Below are 24,677 nucleotides of genomic sequence, written 5' to 3' on the forward strand. Positions count from 1 at the left end.
ACTTTAGATTCTGAAAACTATAGATACTGGTACTATAGTGACGAAACTTTTAAAACTGAAAACATTCTGAATTGGTAATGAAAGCTCATTTCAAATTGTCAGATAAAACTGCATAAAACTTAAGAATCTGATAAAAATATGAGTACTCAAGGCATTCCTACTAGGGGTATGAGAGGTCGTAGAGAGTAGGGTTTGGGAACTCAAATTGATTCGTCTATGTCACGAGTGTGCACACTTGAGCCCATGACTGAACCTGAGCCAGGGGCTGACCAGGCTGAAAATACGCATACTATTAAGGAGGATCATCAAGAGCCTACTGGCGATGCTATGTCGCAGCCCATTCTTAGGGTGCTACAGCATATTGCTAGGGCCCAAAGTGGATCTGGAAACAGCGAGACTATTTTAGAGAGGCTTCGATCTACCCGAGGCAAATTATTTAGGGGTGTTGCTGGGATGACTCCTACCGTAACAAAGTACTGGTTAGAGGATACAAAAAGGATTCTCGATAACATGGAGTGTATGCCAGAGCAAAAATATAACGGTACAGTGTCGCTATTGAAGGATGAGGGTTACTGCTAGTGGCAAGCCGTTATGAGGGGCATTCAGACTGAGAGACTGACCTGAGAGTACTTTAAGGAGGCTTTCCAGAACAAATATGTGGGTAAGCATTACATCAAGGCTTGTAGACTAGAGTTTATTGGGCTCAAACAATGGGGTAGATTTGTGGTTGAGTATAAGGCTAAATTTTTTCTATTGAGTCACTACGACCAAAGAATGACTGCCACTGAGCAAGATAGGTATGTCAGATTCAAGAATGGGCTGTGATATGAACTGATGGTGCTAATGACCCCTCATCAGGAAAGGGTTGTTGAAACGTTAGTGGAAAAAACTAAATTAGTGGAGGAAGTGAAGCATTTGGAATAGGAAAAGAGGGACAAAGCCAAGATCCTTACAAAGAGAGATACCAGTCCTATTGTCCAGGCTCCATGACCTATTAATAAGTGAGCTAGAGACAACCAACCTAGGAAAAATGTTGTTACCGCTTCTGATGGTAGGAGAGCCCAATACTGTATTACTTGTAGCAAGAGGCATCCAAGTGAATGTTGGAGGAGCTTGGGTGCATGCCTTAGATATGGATCCTTGGATCATAAAATCAAGGATTTCCCAGTCTAGAATGAACAGATGCAAGCACTAGATCAGAATCGTGTTCAGAACTAGAGAGTTGGATAGCAGCCTTAGAAAGGTCAAGGTCCGAATAGGGGTGGTAATGTTGGACAAAGGCAGAGAGTTCAAGGTTAGGGTACTAACCGAGCTAATGTTAGACAAATTGCACTGGTCTATGCAGCTAAACACAAAGAATATTGTGACACTGTTGATGTCATAGCAGGTACATTTACTTTTAATTCTGTACCATATTTTGTTTTGATTGACATTGGATCAACCCATTCTTATGTTTCATGCTTAATGGCTAATAAATTGAGACTTGAAGTAGAAGATACTGTTAATAATGTGACTGTACTTAATCCCTTAGGACAACATGTTTCTATTAGTAAAATTTATAAGTGGCGCCCGTTAAAGATTCAGGGAGAGGTATTTTCGGTAGATTTGATGAAATTATTCTTAAGTGAATTCGATCTCATTTTGGGAATGGAATGGTTGATAGAACAGTAAGTCAATTTATATTGCACTACAAAGAGGGTGACATTGAAGACATCCGATGGAAAGGAGATAGTGATGGTTGGGGAGTGATAACTCTTGAAAAGAGTTATATTTCAGGCCTCTAAATTGAAGTATTTTTCTTGTAATTAAGAAAATATGTTTGCATTATAGACTTATTACTAGAGCATTGCATACTAAAGTTTGGATTGTGTTTTAACTATAAATTTATGTTACTTTTAATTGCTAGAAAGAGGTTTGTTAGTAGTTAGTGGTAGGTGCAAGTAGGACGAAAGAGGCAAGAAAAAGGAAAATAGGAAGAGGAAGAGGAAAAGAGAATGAAGGAGGTGAAATATTGCCACGAAAAATTGTGGGATAGATTGCCAACAGAAATGTCATGACAATTCCAGGAAGATGACGCATCACTCAATCCACGTCAATCTCAGCCAACTATACGTGTACTAGATAAATCACCCTAAAAGAGAGGAGCAAAATATGTGTGCTAAGAGGGACATATCTACCCTATAAAAGGAGGAAAGAGAAGAGAAGAAGGACACATAGATTGTGAAGAGAAAATAAATGAAAGAGAGCAGTTACTCTCTCTAGAACAAAATCTTGTGGAGAAACTGTGTGGAAAATACAAAAGAGAAGAAGAGGGTTGTAGCTAAAAAGAGGAGATCACAAACATGAAGAAGGGGAAGGGATATCTGCCCTGAGTTTTGTGTAAAATCTTGAGAAAAAGCTAGAATGCAGTGAGAACTTCCTACAGTTCTGTCTTTGTTATGTTTTTCTTGGTTTTAATTTCTATGATTTGTAAAACTTGAAGAATGTTGATGAATGATTTGATTTTGGATTTCATTGCCCAACCTATGAACTAATTATCTTTGGGTTGGGATAATTTGGGTAATATTGAATTATCTATAATGCCCATGATATGATTTTGATTAGAATTACTGTTTCATTCGATTTATGTTTATTTTGAATGCATGCATGCAAGCTTTAGACATAGTTGATTGCATGTTATGTTCTTAGATGGATTTGAATCTGAAAGGATTAAATACATCAGATGATTAATCGATTGACATAGGCAAGTATTCGAATGAATAATTGTAGCGCTCTAGACATAAAAGTTGCGACCTGTACAGGTGAAGAACGTTAGTGTGGTTATCATTCGTGAGTCTTGTTGACATGCATACGCTCAAGATAATAACTAGAGTCTGAATTTCGAAAGTAGGCTACAGTAGTAATTCTTTGGGTAGTAGTTAGTCAAAATTTTTCCATGGCATTATTATGTTATGAAAATATTCCCTGAGTAATTCCAGCCTTTATCATTCAACAACAGAAATACTCTCTACTTATTCTTTGTGAATGGCCACGACATTTAGATTGCCTTGTCATTTCTTTATAGTTATAATTGATATTATTAGTTCATTCATTAATTCCCTTTATCAATTTATACTCTGTTTCTTTTGCACTGTTTAATTAGTTAAATCTACAATAATACTTTACCAATTGTAATCAATTTTCGATCCCTGTGGAGATAATACTCACTCATCATTATATTACTTGAATCGACGTGTACACTTTCACATTTACATTATATATTTACACGCAAAAAATTTTTGGCGCCGTTGTCAAAGATTGACAACATTGGTGAAAATTGGTTTGTTATTATTTGTTTAATTTCTGTTAGTTTAGTTTAATTAGTTGTTTTGATTTTTCTTTTTCAAGTCTGTGCTAGTGCACGCATAGAAATATTCTAGAGAATACAGAGTACTGTTGTGATCAAGAGATTGAGAAGACCTTAAGGCGAAGGAGAAAAGAGTTTCGAGAGATGAAAAGAATTAGAAATGATCATGTTAGAGAAGAGCCACTACATCAGGAAAGAAAGGATGCTGATATTCCTCGAATTGTGGACGACAGAGACAAACCCATCAAAAGAACATGTAGTGCCAATCTTAGATGATTTAAATCTAGGAATTGTCAGATTGCATATTCAAGCTCCGCATGTTGAATTAAAGCTAGTAATGTTTCAAATGCTGCAAACTATGGGGAAATTTAAGGGGTTGCCTACTGAGGATCCAAGTTTGAACTTACGTCTATTTCTAGAAGTCTGTGATTCATTCAAGCAGCAATGTGTTTGGAAACACAAAAATATATAGGCTTTTTCAGCACCTTTTGAGCTTTAATTCATCCAGTTTCGTAGTAAAATTTTTTGAAATTCAAACTTCAATTATAAAATAATTAATTTGTTCTTAAATTATTAACATATTGAATTTTAATTATTTTATAATAAAATTTCACAAATTTGGTTTATTTTTTATAGTTTCGCACAAAAGGTGAAAATTGGCTTGGGAGACACCTCGAAAAGCTTGAACTATTGGGGAATTTTTGCATTGAGTGAACTAATGGAAAGATTAAATATTTTTCCATCCAAGGTCGGTCCAAATGATGATACTTTTATATACTTTATATTTAATTTCTATCCAAGTTAAATTGGGTTAAAAATTAATATAAAGTCTGAAGGAGAAGTGTGCTAAGCATTGAAAACCAACCTAATAAGCTAGCCTAATAAACTAATTTAGCTTATTAAATTACTTGCAAAATAGCCCTAAAGTTTCCTTAAAATCCTATTCAAACCGCTCTACTTTCTGTGCATTTGAAGATTTGCCCCAAGCTAAATTTAACAAAGTTTGAGTTTCAAACTTTGCTACATGTGTGGTCGTGTAATATCCCTAAACTGAGTCTAGTAGTTTTGGGTATATTTTTCGGGTTCCGAGTGTGAATTTCGAAATTTATCGGGTTAATAGTAATTTTTTAAATTAATTTTAGGAGGTCAATTTCATATAAAATCGATTAAACAATAATCTGAAATTTTTTTGGAAAATTAATTTTAAAGTAATTAAATAATTATTAGTGAAAATAATTAATTTGGGTTGAAAAGAATTTTAAAATAATTTTATTGGGGTTTAATTTGAGTTAAATTTAAATATTTAATTAAATTGGATTTAATTTTAAAATAAGAGAAATTTTGGAGTATTTATTTGGAAAATAAACTTTTAAATTTGAAAATTTGGAGGGAAATGATCAATTGGTAAAGTAAGGGAAATGAGGGAGTGATCATTTGGCAAATTTCCCAATTTTTAAATTTCTAGTGGGTTGTTTCAGTTTTAAACCCAAAATGCGTCTAGCTTACTTTTCACATCATTTACATCAGATTAGATGGCTATAAAATTCATTTTCTTTGCATGGTTTTAAAGATCTATCATCAGAGAATAGATTTAACAAATTTCCTTATCAAAATACTCTCTATTTTCACCCGAAATTATTCACAAAAGTAACAAAAAATATTTTGAAATTTCTCAAGATTCTTGAATCAATATTTTCAATTAAAGACAATTTTTATTTCTAAACATATTTTTATGATAATTAGAAGCATATTTACATGATTTGAGCGATAATTATATGATTTTTTTTATCAATGTTATCTTGTTCAAAAGTTTAAGGTGCTTTAATGTGGATCTTGAATTTTGAGAGGACATCCATAAATCAATGGATGTTCTAACTCAAAATGCCTCTATTAGAAGGTTTTTGATCTTATTTATACAGATTAAACATGTTCTGTAAGGTAATTTAAAGAAATTCGAATTTCATCATCTTCATGAACTGATTTTTTTAGATTTTTGTGAAATTGATTTAAATGTGAAATTGAAGCTGAGTATATGTTTATTTGGTCTAGTATTGATGTTTGGAAGTGATTAGGAGGTCTGGAGTGATTGATTTTTTGAGGAATCGAGTTTTTGACTTGACGATATAAATCCGGTAAGGTAACTTTAATAGAGAATTTTGTGTAGCCTAGTTGATGAAAATTTGTGTTTATTATATCTTTTGAAATGTGGTAATATCTATCTTATCTCTGTTGAAGCTCTGAATCTTGAAGAGGATCGAGTTAATTGAAATTGAAGCTTGGATTTGCTTGGTTGATCACTTGGTTATGGTTAAGTTAGTTCTGTGGTGAGTGTTATTAAAGGGCGATTTGGTATATTAACCCTCACTTATGCTTAATTGGATGATTAATTACTGATTGCAAATATTTAATTGAGTTTTGGTTGGTTAATTTTGCAAGATTATTGATATATGTTTAAGTGATGAATTTTTTTTTAAGTGTTGGTAAGTGAGCATCTAGTGATTTTATGTGCTTGATTTGATAGATTACAATGGTGAACTAAGCAAGCATGCTGGAGTTTTTGGTTCATGGTATGTTTATAATTGATAAATGAACATTGATAATAGGTAATTGGTATGCTAGATTTAATTTGATGTTAAAATGGCTATGTTACATGATTCACATATGCATTTTTGCACTTTAAATTGAGCATATTATTGACTGAAATTATGTTATGATTGATTGGTTATATTGACATTATAGTATGGTGGATCCATTGGATATAGTTGGCATGCCATAGGATTTGTGAGTACTTACCATATTGATATGTTATTTGTGAGCAATGAGGCTCTAGGTGGACAAATTTAGAGTAAATAAAGGAGTGTTGAGCTTGTGTCTCCACTCAATGGGACTGATTTGAGGCGATATAAGGGAGTGTGTGGCCTCGACCTGCTTAATCTAGGAATGATTCTGATCCTGATTGGGAGTAAGGAGATTTATTTATCCGATGTGTGATCACCCGATTAAGCTATGATTGTATATGCCAATATAAATGCATGAAATGTTATATGCTAAATTGATGATTATGTGCCATGATTAATTACGATTTATGATACATGGTTGAGCATATGACATTGAACTATTATGGATTGATATTGTGATTGAAAATTTGTATTTGATTGGTTTCAATTTAAGCATGATTTGGGTGCTAATTTACTTGTCATTTTATTAACATTCACTGAGTTTTTTAAGCTCACACCCTCACATTCGTGCAGTTAACCAGTGAGATTGAGGAGCTAAAGAGTTGAGCAAGAGAGTTCCAAGAGATTAAGGCTAGGTAGAGATTTAGTTACACGTTTTAGAAATGTTAATCAAGCATTGTGGAACTTCCAGGACTTAGTTTAATTTTGGTTGTAATTGAACTTAGACATTGGACACTTTTAATTTTGGATGATTTTATAATATCATATATGCGTGTTTGAGTTTGATTATTAAATAATTTACGGTGTATTGTTGCTTGATACATGGTGATTGATAACATAGTGTGTGAAGCATGATGTTTACACTAACCATTGTTTAAATAAAGCTTCCATGGAGTGGTTTACTAATGGTTTCCACTTGTTTGAATTAACGGGTGGGTGATATGCATGAAATTAAATGTTTAATTTTATTTAATTGAGGCTTAATTGGTGTAAATAAATTCAATTGAAAGTATATAAATATGGATGGTATTTAATTGTAGCTAAATCAGGTTTAATTGGCCATTAAAATACTCCAAATCGGGTTTAAAATCAAAATTTTCACAAAAAATATACAGTGGACTGTTGGGGGGTTGAATTCTGGTCTTTTTAAATTGGTTCTTTAGTTTGTTTAAATTACAAATTAGTCCTATAACTTGATAAGTCTAATTAGAGCCTAAATGACAAGGAAACTTGATAAAATTTTAAGATTAGACTTGTAATTGATAAAATTTGTTAGAAACGCGCTCAATTTAATATTCAGGTATAGTATTGATAGTTTAAAATTGTTATGATTTAGTCCTTAATGATAGAATTTGAATTAGACATAGAAAAAAACTAGGATTAAGCTGAAATTTTTAGGGCTTACATAAATTGACTAAAAAAGGTTTGGTAAATGTATAGATCTAAATTTGGGTTAGTTTAACCGTAGGTGGTAAAATGACAAAAATGCCCTTAGGTTAAATTACTTATAAAAAGTTTAAATTTGGTTCACAAATTGATTCCTCATTAGTAAATAACTAATAAATGGATACGATTGAGGTGTTATAAGGTTGGGGTGTGTCTTGAAAGCTCGTTAGCAGTAGAGTCACTTAGGTGGCCAATGTAATGCTTCGAATCCGGGTCGGTCCGTCCCAATCGGGTTTGGGGTGTCACGGGCTGGCCAAGGGGAGTGTGTGGTTGCTAATTATTTGCTATTTTTAGCAGCCACCCCCACCTATAAATACCCATCTTCACCTATTCATTCAACACACCTTCATTCACACACATCATTCTCTTTCACTCACTTTCTCTTCTTTATTTTTCCCCTTTTCTTGTCCGTTTCCTTTGCAGATTTTCCTCTTAGAAAAGTCTTCCACCTTGGGTAGCAGCATTCAAGTGCTTATAAAAGCCTCGGTGTAAAAAAATGAGAGGAAAAGGAGAGGAGCAAACTAGTCTAGCTTCGGAGAAACACTAGATTTGATTCTAGTTTCCTATCCTTTTAACTTTTCTTGTTGTTGTTATGAACATGTATATGAATATTTGTTATGTTGTTATTCTATATTTGATTAACATGGCTTAAATTTAATTCATGCTAGGTTGATTGCATTTCATCTACTTAAGTTATTAAAATCATGTTTGTGTTTTTATAAGTCTTGGTAAATTGTTTGATTAACTAAAACCATGATTATGCTATATTTGCATTATAATTTTAAGGTACTAATGAATTAATTATTAATTTTATTTAAATTGTAATTAATTGGCACAATATTTAATTAGTGCATGTTTAATCTTTTAAGGTAGCTAAGGGTTAAATAGCGACGGTATTAAACAGTACATTAGCCTTACATAACTTGCAAGATTATTGTGATTAAACTGTTTCAATGTAGGAATATATTGTTACTTCACTTAATCTTTTACTTGCTTATTAAAATTGATTAATTATTTGAATTGGCACAGTAATATGTTCAAGAGATTAGTTAATTTAGTAAGTCTATATGTGCTATAGTTAACATTCCCAAGTTGCTGTGAATTTAGTCGTAACAACATTAACATTGTTTTAGTAATAATAAGTTAAGAAATGTAATTGATCTAACACAATTATGTCATATTGATTAAACTTATTTTTCAAAAATCATGCTTTGGAGTTTTTACCTTCTAATTTACTTAATTAATTTACTTAGTAAAAATATAGTTTTATTAAACCCTTTTCTTTCAAAACAAAAGATTTTCCTTCACCAAAGTGTTTTTTTTTTTCATTCCATAAATATTTTCTTACATAGTCCCTGTGGGTACGATAACTCGACATTTACTTGTTACTTTATTACTTGTTGCAATTGTGTATAGTTGCATATTTCCATCATTCCATTGTTCCTGAAGATGCCCTAAGACTGAAGTTATTCCCTTACTCATTGCGAGATCGTGCTACAGCATGGTTAAATGTATTATTGTCAGGTACGATGGCATCATGGAATGAACTGTGTCAGAGGTTTCTGCTAAGATATAATCCTCCTTACATGAATGCAAGTTGAGGAATGACATTACATCATTTAGACAATCAGAGGATGAAACAATATATGAAGCATGGGAGCGATTTAAGGAGCTAATGAGAAAATGCCTGATGCATGGTTTCATGCATTGGACATAAATGGAAATGTTTTACAATGGATTGAATGCTCATACAAGAATTGTAATAGCCCGATTTTGGGGATAGTCAGAATAGTGGTCTCGAGACCACAAATCCAAAGTCAGAGAAATTATTTTATTATTAATATAGAGCATAGCATGTTTATATTAGTGCATGAAAAATTTGGTGAGCTAATTTTAACGTTTGTGAGCCCAATTGCGAAAAATGACTAAATCGCATAAAATGCAAAAGTCCTAATTTGATAGCTAAATGTGTTATTTTATTAGAGAATCAAAATTGGGGATTTTAAAGGGCAATTAGACCCTTTTAAAGGAGCATAGCCTGCCATAGAGTCAAAGAGGAGACAAAATTTTAAAATTTGGTGGGTTAGGTGGTTTATTTTGACCAAAAATTGAAATAGATAAAAGAAGGATGATATCATCCCCTTTCATATTCTTCCTCCATCGAAATTTTCATCCAACAATTGATTTAAGAGCTTGAAATTTCAGCAACTTTAAGCCTTCACAAGTAAGTGATCCTAATGGCTTTTCTTAAATATTTTTGTACTTTTAGGGCCCTTGATACACGAGCTTTCAAATGAGGGTACTATTTTGCAAAATGATTAAGAGTCTAGGATTTTTACATGAAAAGATTTGTGATGTTTTCTGGGTTTTTATGGAAGAAAATGAGTCATAGGTGTCTTATAAACAACTTTTGTGAAAGGTGTTAGCATGAAAACACCTAAAAGGACTAATGTGCATAAGTTGTAAAATAGATAATAAATGCATGAAATAGTGGGAATCTGGAGTTTCTATAAGAGTCAAAGAGGTTCTTTTAGTCTTGAGAAATAAAGAAGTTCGATAAAAATCAATTTTTGAGCCTAAGGGTAAAATGGTCATTTTGTCAAGGTATAGGGGCAAAATGGTCATTTTACCAAAGAAGTGAATTTGCGATTGCCTAATTTTATTTAGTGATTAAATAAGTGTATTTTACTATTATAGATTAAGAAATACCGAATCTGAACCTAGACTGAGGGAAATCCAAGCAAATCGACTAAATCGACTAGTCGCCACATTTTGTTATCCGAGGTAAGTTGTATGTAAGTAGAACAACTACTTTGATAATATATGTGTCTGAATTGTATCGAAATTATTATAGCATAAATTGCTTGACTTGTGGAAATGAGAAAATGTGATGAGAGTAGAGATAGTAAAATTCCTGTTGGAACCCTAGGGAAATAAATCGGATATTCATGCCATAACGATGGGATCATTTGTAAGAGCTAGTGTAAGACCATGTCTAGGACATGGCATCGGCATTGAGACGAGTGCTAGTGTAAGACATGTCTAGGACATGCATCAGCCTAGAGACATAAGCCAGTGTAAGACATGTTTGGGACATGCGTTGGCTACGAGATGATAGTCAGTGTAAGACCATGTCTGGGACATGGCTTCAACTTGAGATATAAGCCAGTGTAAGACCGTGTCTGGGACACGACATCAGCATCTTACCCCATGTTTGAGGCTATGGTATAACTGATAGCATTCCGAATGGTTCAATGATTCTGATTTCTAGTTAATGAGGAAAGTATAACCGTGTCATGAGTGATACAGTTACCTATTTGGTATGTATAAAATGTGAGCCACATTATATGCTATATGATGTGTATTGAGTATTGATAAGTAAGTTTTGCTTATGCCCACTTGTGTATTATGATACTTGTCGATGAATGGCAAAGTATTGTTGTATAATTATTTATATGCAACTTACTAAACTTTATGCTTACTCTTTCTCCTTTCCTTTTTTCTTATAATGCCGTCTATCTAGCTTAAGGATCAACAGAAGTTAGAGATATCGACCACACTATCAATCGAAGCATTCGGTATAGTTTGATTTTATATTTTTGAATATGGCATGTATAGGGAACTAGACTTGAGTTTTGTGTTGTTATTAATTTGGCCAAATGTGTTGGCTTGGGATAAATTCCTCATTTTGTATTAAGCCTTGAATGATGGCTAATATTCATTTTGATATATGCAGATGGTGTTTTGATCATGGATGAGTAGAATGCACAAATGAGATGTTATCTATTGTGGCTGATTTTATTACATGAAATAGTCTTGTACTGGTTTTGGTTGTTTTCATGTAGGTTGTGTAAGTAAGGGTGGCAAAGAGGCTTGGTAAATAGCCTGATTTTGTCCACATAGGTAGACACACAGGCGTGTGTCTAGACACACGGCCAGCACTATAGGCGTGTTGTCTAGCCGTGTGTCCCCTGCACGTACAAATTTCAAGTTAGTATGCATGATAGTAAACACACGGGTAGAGACACGGCCGTGTGTCTCAACCGTATGAAGGTCACGGTTTAGCACACGGGCGTGTGCTTTGGCCGTGTGACCCTTATGAAATGCTGACGTCAGAAATAGAATGTCAGGTTTTTCCACACGGGCTAAGACAAGGGCATGTCATGGCCGTGTGAAGGACATGGGCCAGGGACACTGGAGTGTGATAGGCCGTGTGAAGGACACGGGCTAGGGACACGGGTGTGTGACAGGCCGTGTGAAAACCCTTATAGGTGTGCATTTAGAATTAATTCCACATGGGTGAAGGACATAGGCGAGTCCCTATTTTTCTTAGGCCATGTGAGACACATGGGCCATTAGCACGGCCATGTTAGAATGGTCATACGGGCGTGTTACCCCTCCCACACGGGCGTGTGCCCCTGTTTCAAGTGACATTTTTCTATAGTTTTCAAAAGGACCCGAATTTTTGATGTGTATTTTGGGCCTCGTAAACCCATGTTAAGAAATTATTGATAAGTTTTAAGAAAGTTTTAAATTTTCCAAGTCATGAAGACTCGGAATTGGTTGTAAGTATGAGTTCAAGTAAGGTAACGCCTCATATTTCGCCCCGGCATAGGATACGGGTATGGGGTGTTACAAGAATGGTTTTCAATGTATTTGCCAATAGGACTTTACTTGATAAGTCATACAATGAGGCTTATGAAATTCGAGAAAGGATAGCAAATAACGACTATTATTACCCCACTACATGAGTTGGAACTGGTAGAAGAGTTGCAGGAGTAATGGAGCTTGATCCAATTACATCTTTAACAGCTCAAGTATCATCTTTAACAAATATGATTAAAACACTGAAAAGGCCATCTGCAGTGCAGGAAATGAAAGTAGCTGAGTTAGCATGTGTTTACTATGGAGAAGATCATATGTTTTTTATGAATACCCATCAAATCTAGCCTCAGTTTACTAGATGGGGAATTTTAATCATAGCAACAACAACCCATACTCAAACGCATACAATTCAGGGTGGAAACAACATCCAAATTTCAATTAGAGTAGTCAAGGGGTGGGAAATGCCAGTAATCCCATTCGACAGAATGCTGCGAGTGTACCACTTGGGTACAATCAATATTTGCCACTAAAAAATGCCCAACGAAATTTAGCTTCAAGTTCTTCATCTATGGAAGCTTTATTGAAAGAGTATATAGCCAATAATGATTCTATCATTCAAAGCCAGGCTGCATCTTTAAGAGCTTTGGAGAATCAAGTAGGGCAATTGCCACTGTATTGAATTCTAAACAGCAAGGAACATTATCGAGTGACACTAAGAGTTCTCGATCTCAAGGAAAGGAATAGTGTAAAGTCATTACACTTTGAAGTAGTACTTAGCTACTAGGAGTTGTGAATGACACCATTATTGAAGAAGGAATTTCATCTTTTGAAAATGAAAAGAATTCAGAATCAGTAGGGGAGCAAGCTTCAAAGGAAAAGAGCAACCAGAAAAAGGCTGAAGCAGATGCAACTTGTATTACTGCTAAAAATGCCACAGCAACACAATTTAGACAAATAGAAGGAAGGTGTGACACCCCAAACCCGGCCGGGACCGACTGACCTGAATTTGAAACGTTACATTAGCCACCTAAGTGATTCTCTAGCTAATGACCACCCAAGACACACCCCGAATTTATAACAACTCAATCATATCTTATTATTTGCTATTTATTAATGCAGAAGCAAACTATGAGCCAATTTTAAACCTTTTTTTAGGTAATTTAACCTAAGGGCATTCTCGTCATTTTACCACCTAACGATAAAACTAACCCGATTTTAGATCTAAATGTTTACTAACCTTCTTTTAATCAAAATTATGCAAGCCTAAAATTTTCAGCTTAATTCGAGTTCATGTACTATGTCTAATTCAATTTTTACTATTAAGGACCAAATTGTAACTAATACAAACTATCAGTACCTATTTCAAATTACAAATTAAGTTTTTCTATCAAATTTTACCCATTATGAGACTAATCCTAAAATTTTACCAAGTTTCCTTACCATATAGGGATCTAATTCGACTAATCAATTTTCAGGACTAAATCGTAATTTAAACAAATTAGAATACCAATTTAAAAAGATAAAAATTCAAACCCTCAAAAACCTACACAGCCGTGTCCCCCAAACCGTGTGTCATTAAATGCCTGTTTTCATGTCGCGAAAAACTTTTGGGCAGATCGCACATGCTCGTGTGGAAATCTCACACGTCCGTATGTGATAGCTCTAGTTTCCACATGCCCGTGTGCAACCCCTCACACGCCCGTGTAGATAGACATACGTCCTTGTGAAAACCACTGCACCTATTTTTGGGAAAAACTCATTTTGAAACCCGATTTTGCATATTTTAATGGACAATTTAACTCGATTTAACTACGATTAATTAACATACATATACATACACATTCAATTGAATTTATTGACATCAATTAAGCTTCAATTAAATAGAATTAGGCAATTAATTTCATACATAACAATCACCGAATAAATCAAACAAGTGACGTACCTTAGTCGCTAGTAAACCACTCCATGGAAGCTTCACTTAAATAGTCATGAATATAAATTTCATGCCTCCACACTGTGTTATCAATCACCATGTTATCAAGCAACAAAACATCGTAAATCACTCAATAATTAAACTCAAACACGCCTCAAAATTATTATAAAACCATCCGAATAAAATGTTCAATGTCCAAAGTCCAATTACAACCAAAATCAAACTAATTCCTGGGAGTACCACAATGCTCGATTACAGTTTCTAAAGTGTGAAATAAAGTCTCTACCAAGCCTAATCTCTTGGAACTCCCTTGCTCGGCTCCTCAGCTCCTCAATCCTGACGGTTATCTACACGAATGTGAGGGTGTGAGATTTAAAAAGCTCAGTGAATGTTGACAAAGATGACAAGTAAATTAACATCCAATTCATGCTTAATTCACAGTCAATAAATCACCAGTTATCAGCCAAAATAATTAAACATGTCAATTTAATTTCCATAGATATTTCTAATACCAAAAATCAATTATTCATGGCTTTCAATCATCAATAAATATAGCAACAATCACACATAAATATATTGGCATACACTTTTCATGGCTTAATTGGGTGATCATACATCGGATAAATAGATCTTTGAAATCTCACAAATATCAAATACAATCCATCAAGTTGAGCGGGCCGCAGCACGCGCTCCCTTATAGCACCTCAAATAACCCATTGAGTGGAGACTCATACTCAACACTCCCTTATCTACTCCAACAAATCAGTCCATCTAGAGCCTCATTGCTCACAAATAACATATCAATATGGTGAGTACTCACAAATACTACGGCATGTCAACTATATCCAATGGATCCACCATGCATGTTGCCAATATATTCAATCAAACATAACAAATAAATCAGTCATTATTGTGCTCAATTTAAGGTGACAAAATGATTATGTAAAGCTTGTAACATAGCCATTTAGCATCCAATTAAATCAAGCAATTAATTTGTCAATCTCCCATATTCAATTATCAAATGTAACACCAACATATCATGGTCCGAAATTTCCGTACAAATACTTTAAAATCATCGTTAAAATTAATAAAATTAAATGGCACAACACCACCCAAAAACTCATTTACCATTTTTTCCCATACAAATTCCATATATTGCACATTTACTATCAATCTTGCAAAAATTAACCATTCAACCCTAATTAATTCATTGTAATATTTAATTAAGTTTCTAATTAAACATAATTGAGGGTCAACTTACCAAATCACCCTTAGAAACACTCACCACACAAATTTTTTCCACCACAACAACTAATCAACTAGGCAATTTCGAGCTTCAATTTCGATTGTCTTGGTCCTCTTCAATATTGGAAGCTTTAACAGAGACAAAATAGGCATTACCACATTTCCGAAGCTATATTAAACATGAATTTTAATTAACTATGCTAATCGAATTTCACTCACGAAGATAGCTTACCGGATTTGTAAAATCAAGTCGAAAATTTGATTCCTTACAAAATCGACCTCTCTAGCCCTCCTAATCACTTCCAAACATCAATACTAAGTCAAATACGCATAAGCATCAATTTCACATTTAAATCAATTTCAAAAAAATCTGAAAAATCGATTCATGAAGATGATGAAATTTAGATTTCTTCAAATTAACTCACAAATCATATTTAATCTCAATAAATAAGATAAAAAAACCTTTTAATATATCCATTTTGAGTTGGAACATCCATTGATTTGTGGATTTCCTCTCAAAATTAAAGATCCACCATTAAAGCACCTCAAGCTTTTGAAGAAGATAGCATTGAGAAAAAAATCATGTAATTGACTATCAAATCATGTAAAAATGTTTCTAATCATCATAAAAATAAGTTTGGAAATGATAATTACCATTGATTCGTTCTAAATCCTTTGATTGAAAATCTTGATTCAAGAATTTTGAAAATTTTCAGAATATTTTTTGCTACTTTTGTGAATAATTTCAGATGAAAAGAGAGAGTATTTTGAGGAGGAAATTGTTTGAATCTATTCTCTGATGATAGATCTTTAAAACCATGCAAGGAAAATGAAATTTATAGCTCTCTAATATGATGTAAATAATGTGAAAAGTAAGCTAAATGCATTGTGTTTAAAACTAAAACAACCCATCAGAAATTTAAAAATTTGGAGATTTGCCTAATGGGCACTCCCATATTTCCCTTACTTTACTATTTAATCCTTTCCCTCCAAAATTCTAAATTTTAAGGTTTATTTGTCAAATAAATACCCCAAAATTTTCCTTATTTTACAATTAAATCCAATTTAATTACTATTTAAATTTAACTCAATTTAACCCCCAATAAAAATTATTTTAAAATTCCTTTTCAACCCAAATTAATTATTTTCACTAATAATTATTTAATTACTTTAAAATTAATTTTCCAAAAATATTTTTATTTTTCCAGATCATTATTTAATCGATTTTAGATGAAATTAACCTCCTAAATTAAAAAAAAATTACTAGAAACCCTATAAATTCCTAGTTTCAAATTCGGAACCCGAAAAATATACCTGAAACTTCTAGACCCGATTTAGGGATATTACAAAAGGCCACCACAACCTTTTCCTCAACGGTTCCAGAAATCCAAGCTAGATATTCATTTCAAGAAATTTCTAGAGGTCTTGAAACAATTACATATTAATATACCATTTGTGGAAGCATTGGAGCAAATGCCTAACTACGTGAAGTTCATGAAAGATATTTTTTTCAAAAAAGTGAAGGTTAGGAGAATTTGAAACTGTTACTCTCACTGAAAGGTGCACAACAGTGCTCAAAAGCAAATTGCCACCAAAACTAAAGGATCTAGGGAGTTTTATGATACCTTGCTCTATTGGCAATCATTGTGTAGGCAAAACATTATGTGACTTGGGTACAAGCATAAATCTAATGCCTATGTCTATTTTTAGGAAGCTTGGAATAAGAAAGGTGAGACCTACAACTGTCACAATGTAGTTAGCTGATAAATCCTATGCAGATCTAGAAGGTAAAATTGAAGATGTGTTGGTAAGAGTTGATAAATTTATTTTTCCAGCAGATTTTATTATTCTGGATTGTCAGGCTGATAAAGAGGTACCAATCATACATGGGAGACCTATCTTAGCAATAGGTAGATCATTAATTGATGTCCAAAAAGGTGAATTAACTATGAGAGTTAATGATTAACAGTTAACTTTTAATGTCTTTGATGCTATGAAGTGTGCAGATACTAATGAAGAATGCCATGCTATTGAGATTATTGATACAACAATACAAGAAAAAATTGAAGACTTTTGTTCTAACAATTCAAAAAATGATGCAGATGTATGTGAGTTGGTTGACGCAGACATGATTACAAATCTTGATAAATTGATGGAAATTTAGCAAATTGGAAATGGATCAAGGAGATGTTTCAAATCATTAAATCTGTCCGACTGTTCTTTTAAACCTCCTCGACCATCCATAGAAGACCCTCCTAGGTTAGAATTAAAGCCTTTGCCAGTACATTTGAAGTACGTGTATCTAGGAGATAACAACATATTGACAATAGTTATCTCTACTAAGTTAACAAGAGATCAAAAGGCTCAATAATTGGAAGTTTTAAGAAATTTAAGAAACTTGGGGTGGTCAATTGCAGATATCAAGGGAATTAGTCCAACAATTTGCATGCAGAAGATAATACTAGAGGCTTGCCATGGCAAATCTATTGAGCAATAGAGGAGACTGAATCTCATCTTGAAAAAAGTTGTGAAAAAATAGATTATCAAATGGACTGATGCTGGAATCATATACCTAATTTTTTTATAGTTCTTGGGTGAGCCCTGTTTAGTTTGTACCTAAAAAAGGGGGTGTCACTGTGGTAAGCAAAAATAGCAATGAACTTATTCCCACTCATACTATCACGGAATGAAGGGTTTGCATGGATTATCTAAAACTCAATAAAGAAACAAGGAAGGATCACTTCCCTCTGTCATTTATCGATCAAATATTGGACAGACTAGTTGGGAAAACCTTCTACTACTTTCTGATGGATACTAAGGGTACAACCAAATTGCCATAGCTCCTACTGATTGAGAGAAGACTACATTCTCATGTTTGTATGGAACTTTTTCATTTCGAAGAATGCCATTTGGATTATGCAATGCCTCTGCAACTTTTCAATGTTGCATGATGGCAATATTTTCAAACATGGTGGAGAAATTCTTAGAAGTGTTTATGGACGACTTCTTGGTGTTTAGCAATACATTTGAAGACTGTTTGTAAAATCTAGAGTTAGTTCATTGTCGATATAGAGAAACCAATCTTGTGTTGAATTGGGAAAAATGCCACTTCATGGTATGTGAGGGCATTGGTCTGGGACATAAGATTTCAGAAAAATGAATTATCGTTGACAAAGAAAAAATTGAGGTTATTGAGAAATTGCCACCACCTACTATAGTAAAAGGTATCCGAAATTGAGGTTATTGAGAAATTGCCACCACCTACTATAGTAAAAGGTATCCGAAGCTTGCTCGGTTACGCAGGATTCTATCATTGATTTATCAAGGACTTTCCCAAAATATCCAAACCTCTTTGCAAATTATTGGAACAAAACAAATCTTTTAATTTTGATGGGTCATGCTTGCAAGTATTTGAGGAAGTGAAGAAGTGATTGACCACAACACCAGTAGTCACTGCACCAAATTGGACTTTGTTGTTCGAATTGATGTGTGATGCTAGTGGCTTTGTTGTAGGAGAAAGAAAAGCCAAGGTATTTCATGCTATATAATATGCCTAGGTATTTCATTGTAATGTTTATTCAATTATTTTATGTTATTTTCTTTATTTCAGTTGAATCAATAAATTTATTTAAATTTTATTTTCATTTGATTGTAGGTACATTGCGGCCCAGGTTTATAGGCCTCAGCCCACTCATTCTATTAGCCACTTTTTAGTTTAATAAATTTACTTAGTATTTCATTTTTCCTGCTTAAATATTTACTGTTACTTATGTCAAACCATGATTAAGGCGCAATATTATCACTCGCAATTCAGTTTCCTCTTCACTGTTACCTTCACTTTATTTCTAGGCTATTTTGCTCTCTGTTTTCATCCAAACTTTTAAAGGTCTCATTTTTTTCACTCTTACAATTACCATCTTCCTGACAATGGCTCATCAAGCACCATCTACTTCTACTATTGCATAGCCCTGTACATTCTTTAGTAAGACTACATAAACCAAATACCACAACAACATCTCCAAACACCCTCTGTGCATGGAAAAAGGATTTTTTTTAAGATACCCCTTTCGTAGGCTATACTGAAGCCATTCCCTCAGTCTTGGAGCAACATGGATGGCAGATTTTTTGTCTCCATCCTGACGATGTTTTCGCTAAATTAGTAAAGGAGTTTTACACCCGTGAAAATTCTTTTCTATATGTGCGGGGTGCGTCAGTATTTTTTGATGCCGACTCGATAAATGCACAATACGGGTTGTTTAATGGTCCCAATAAATAAGGTAATTTTGTCAAGACAATGATAGCAAAAAAATTAAACCACATGCTTATTGATGTTTGTGTTGAGGGTACAAAATGGACGGTCTCTAGGAATGATTGCTACATCATTGACAGGGTAACTTTGAAGCCCCACTACAAGGTTTAGTATCATTTCCTCAAAAATAGTCTCATTCTATCCAACTATAATTCTACAATCTCGAAAGACTGCCTGCTGTTACTCTATTCAGTTATGGTGGGACAAAAGATAAATGTAGTAACATTATCTTTCGGGAGATCTATTGTTGTGCTTAGAAAAACACCGATACCTTGAATTTTTCATTGCTTATCACTGCGCATTGTCAGCAGATCAAAGTTCTTCTTCAAGCCGATGAAGACTAAATCCCTAGCAAAGGTGCTACCACTAAGAATATTGCTCTGAAATTTTCTGGCCAGGAACTGCCACGACATTCAGATCCTTCGCTGACATCTTCTCCTCCCAGGCCTAATGATGCTGCTCCATCAACATCTAAGAATGTATTTGAGCAGAAGGTGGTTGAGACTCTAGAGGTCTTGTAGCAACAATTTCATAAATTAGAAAAACAGAAGAAGCTGATAGCCACTAGTCTTGGCAAATATTAAGAAGAAATAGCAATATTCTAGGGCTATGCTAGAAGAAGGGACAAAGCCATTAAGAAGTCCCTTCAAAAGAACTTTACCCGTGCAATGCTCCATTCCCTGATTTTCCTAAGGAGTTGTTGTTGGAGCTTGAGGAGGATGATGAAGAAGGTAAAGAACCTGCTGCGGAGAAGCAAAACAGTGAACAAGAGGGAGAATAAAAAAAACTGAACTGTCTATGTTGAATTTGAGAAGCAAGATGATGATGTGACTCAAGCTACTGCACCTGCAGACACTACCACTGCCACCACACTAAGATAGGAAGCACCTATGATTGCACAGGAATGTGCAGTTCATCAACTGATTGATGAACTCACGAAATCAGATTCTGATGATGAAGAGTAGGTGCCTATTAATTAGCTTAAAAGGAATCGGTACAAGATAACTGCTGGAAAAGTAATTCAAGATGATCGTATTGAAACAGAAAGGCAACAACATTGCAAGTGTGCAACCAAGAAGTCAAACAAACCATATTAAGAGTATCAAATATTCTGTCCAAGCTTTTACTTCTAATTCATGTATTCATTTTTTTTTTTGTCATTTCATTTTCATATTTGTAAATATATGTTTTTATTTTCTGACATTTTCATTTTTTATACATTGAGGACAATGCATCCCTTAGGTTTAGGGGTGTGTTGTGCATATAGGTTGCATTAGATATGTATGTTAATAATTGTTGTTTTGTCATTTATTTTGCCATGACATACAATTGCCAAATAATTGCTAGACTTTGCTAAGTATATTTTTATTTATGATATTCAATGAGGATAATAACTCTTTGAAAAATTTAGAAAATCATTCGAGTAATTAGGTCTTTTTAGATTAGGTTAACTGTTTGAAAATTGATCATTAAGAGTAGAATGTCCTACTTATAAGTGTAATTAGTTTATAGTAGGTTTCTTTTAAAACACTTAGGATTTCTTGAACCTAGATTCAGTAAGCTGGTAGTAGCAAATAATGTTTATCATGGAAAAATACATTGAATACTCCAATGTTTGAGATCTGTTGAGTAGGTTAGTAATGTTTTGTATGCTCCATTGCATTATTGATTAGAAAAACAATTTAAAATAAGAGTAAATTCAAAATAAAAAGTAGGGACACTCCAATGTAGTGTTAGGATGAGTAGCTAAGGAGGTAGTTCTTTGCTCCATCCATCTTTTAAGTTAAAAGCCTTAGCTTCATGAGTGAATTCCATTCAAATTGTGGCATGATGTAATATCTGGCAATCTAGTGTTTGCTTCATTGAGGTTGTCAAGTACAAAAATCATGTGACAAGATGAATTCCCTAGAAAAAAATATAATTAAAGTATGCAATGACAACATAATTGTGAGGAGAGACATTGAGTTTTAGTGGAAAGATAAACTAAGTACATTAGGGGATGCTTGCTATAGTCAGAATTGCATGAATATTTAGGAATTTTATTTTTAGGTAACATTTTCTAGACTTCGTATGCTAAACAAACCTATAAAAATTGAACCAATTTTCTGAATACAAGATTGCTGAGAATAGAGGTATAAAATATATTTCAGATAGTCCAGTGATATATTAGGTAATTGTAATGTTTTGGCAAACTTATGCATACCTGCATTCATGCATACTCATACATATTTACCTGAGGACAAACAATAATTCAGGTTTGGGGATGTGATAACTCTTGAAAAGAGTTATATTTTAGGCCCCTAAACTAAAGTATTTACTGTAACTAAAAAAATACGTTTGCATTTTACACTTATTACTACAGCATTTGTAACAACCCGTTTTCGGTAAAATTGGAACAATGGTTTCGGGACAACAAATCTGATGAGTAAATATTTATTTTATTATTATTTTTATTTTTATGGGACTATATTAGAGTTGTGTTAAAATTTTGTTAAGAAATTTTGACGTTTGCACAATTTATTAGGTGAAAAGGACTAAATCGTAAAAGGTATAAAAGTGGATTTCTATAACTCGTGTCTCTACCCGTGTAGCCAACACTTAGGCTATTTTCCAAGCCTTATGTTGTCCTTAATTCTCTCCCATACTTATACACATTATAGACACCTTATAACATTAATTTAATGGTTTATCATCCTTTAGTAAAATTCCGTTAAAGCATTTACATGTTGTCATACATGTGTTTATTACCTATACTCATGTTACACCAAGTTAGATATTCCAATTCACATTCTACAATTTTCCATATTCAATCATTATCAACTTACTACCATGCCACACATTCATTCCATGGCTATGACCACCTCGAATGGTCTTATAGCATTCATCATGTACATGTGTTATACTAATCATTCATAACAACCAATTATAAACACATCACAAACATTATCACATAGCAAGAATAATTAGACTTACAAGCCATAACCATTTAAGCCACATCTCATGGCCATATACAATAAATCAATACAAGCCAATACATTTGGCTAATCATAACAACATCTTACATAAAAACTAGTCCTTATACATGCCACTCACTTGAAAGTATTTAATACACATATGATAATACTACGGAGTTGTTGGCTTGATAGTATGATGCTGCCTCTGAAGGTCTCCAACCCCGAGCTGACCTAAGAACATTAAGGAAATAGAGAGGAGGGAGTAAGCTTAAAGCTTAGTAAGTCCATATGAAAATAATAAGCAAATCATCAACATGATTCCATGAAAATGTAATCATAATTACACTTTTGTTGATTTTCTGGTCATGTTGTTTTCTTGAGTCATAGTTACTAATTTATTTATATCCAGAGCTACGAAACTAAAAATTAAGATCCATTAATTTTATCTCAAACTTTACTCATATATCTTATTACCATAAAATTTTCAGAATTTTTGGTCAAGCTAATAAGTACAGTTTATTCATTAAATATACACTTGTTTCACTGTCTGACAGTTCCAACCTCTCTTCACTAAAAATTATTTATCTCATGGTAGGGGACTCCAAATTGAGAACTGCTAATTTTCTCAGAAACTATACTCATTAAGGATTTTAAGCATGCAAATTATGAAACATAATTATTCTTGTACAATTTTTAATAATTTTCCCAAATCAAAATAAGGGATTCCAAAATCATTCTAACGCTGTTTCACAAAAATCGAATTATCACTGAATATGAAATTCTTTTTCCTTCACTATTTCTTTTATGAGAAAATAGACTCAATAATATTTAATTTTATATCTTATTCAACCTCTAATTCTTTTTTTACCATTTTTGGTGATTTTTCAAAGTCACACAACTGCTGCTGTCCAAATTTGTTTTATTACAAAATTTCACTTTTACATAATTTCACTTACTCCATTCTATCTTACCAAAATATTTGCTCAACTATCGAGCACATTGCTCACAACTTTTCACATAGATATATTTTCACTTATTCATCACATAGTCATGTACATATGAATTTTCACTTTGTAAATTTCCCGTTGAACTCATCAGAATAATAACATATACCCGGTGGCCTGTGCATATACCACCATTGTAATCGAAGCTATCTGGTACGCATAGTAGCCTGCACTTAGTACTACACATGTGACCTATCAATATGGTACCCATAGTAACATGCACTTAGTACTACACACGTGACTTAACCATCTGATACACGTAGTAGCCTGCACTTAGTACTACACACGTGATCCAAGTTAATGGGTACGCACAGTAGCCTGCACTTAGTACTACGCATGGGACCTATCAATCTGGTACACGTAGTAGCCTGCACTTAGTACTACACATGTGACTTAACCATCTGATATACGTAGTAGTCTGCACTTAGTACTACACACGTGATCGAAGTTAACTGGTATGCATAGTAGCCTACACTTAGTACTACACATGTGACTTATCAATCTGGTACATGTAGTAGCCTGCATTTAGTACTACATACGTGACTCACAACGGATCATTTGTATCTCTTCTATTCTGAAGGTTCAATTGAGAAATTCTTCACTTTTCAACATTTTACTAACTCGTTCTTAGTCAATTCTGATTCGTAATTTACATCAATTGATCATTCTATAGACAGCCACATCTCATTTAATAACAAAAGATAATAACATAAAAAGAATCGAAATGTTATTTACATACAAACTTACTCATTTTAAAGAACCATCATATTCCATCAAGCTTCCAAACCTTTACCGGACGTACTCGAATTGTGGCTTCATTCACATAGCAATATCTGATAATCACATGGCATTGCAACATTTTCATCATAATAGCAAAACATCAAGAACATGTTATATCATCAAAATAATCACATAATATCAAATTATTCACATATATACTTACAACTCATGCAATATCGAAGCATTAGCAGTCAAATACAATACTGCATTATTAAAATCACATGAACTTACCTCAGCTTCGAGTACGACTAAATATTCTGATTTAGTCCATAATCTCATTCATTTCCAATCTATGCCCGAATCTCATTTTCCTTGATCTATAATACCACATTTAGCTTATTAATTAGTCACGTTATTCATATGGGTCCAAAAATCAT

General features: G+C 33.5%; 1 non-coding gene across 1 annotated transcript; it reads right to left on the reverse strand.

The window, feature by feature from the left end:
- Positions 1-9,064: 9,064 nt before the first annotated feature.
- LOC128289804 (small nucleolar RNA R71) lies at positions 9,065-9,171 on the reverse strand. The gene has a single exon (XR_008279448.1). It is a non-coding gene; the product is annotated as a small nucleolar RNA R71 (small nucleolar RNA).
- Positions 9,172-24,677: the final 15,506 nt, after the last annotated feature.

Source organism: Gossypium arboreum, chromosome 2 (assembly GCF_025698485.1).
Source record: "Gossypium arboreum isolate Shixiya-1 chromosome 2, ASM2569848v2, whole genome shotgun sequence".
Classification (NCBI taxonomy): Eukaryota; Viridiplantae; Streptophyta; class Magnoliopsida; order Malvales; family Malvaceae; genus Gossypium; species Gossypium arboreum.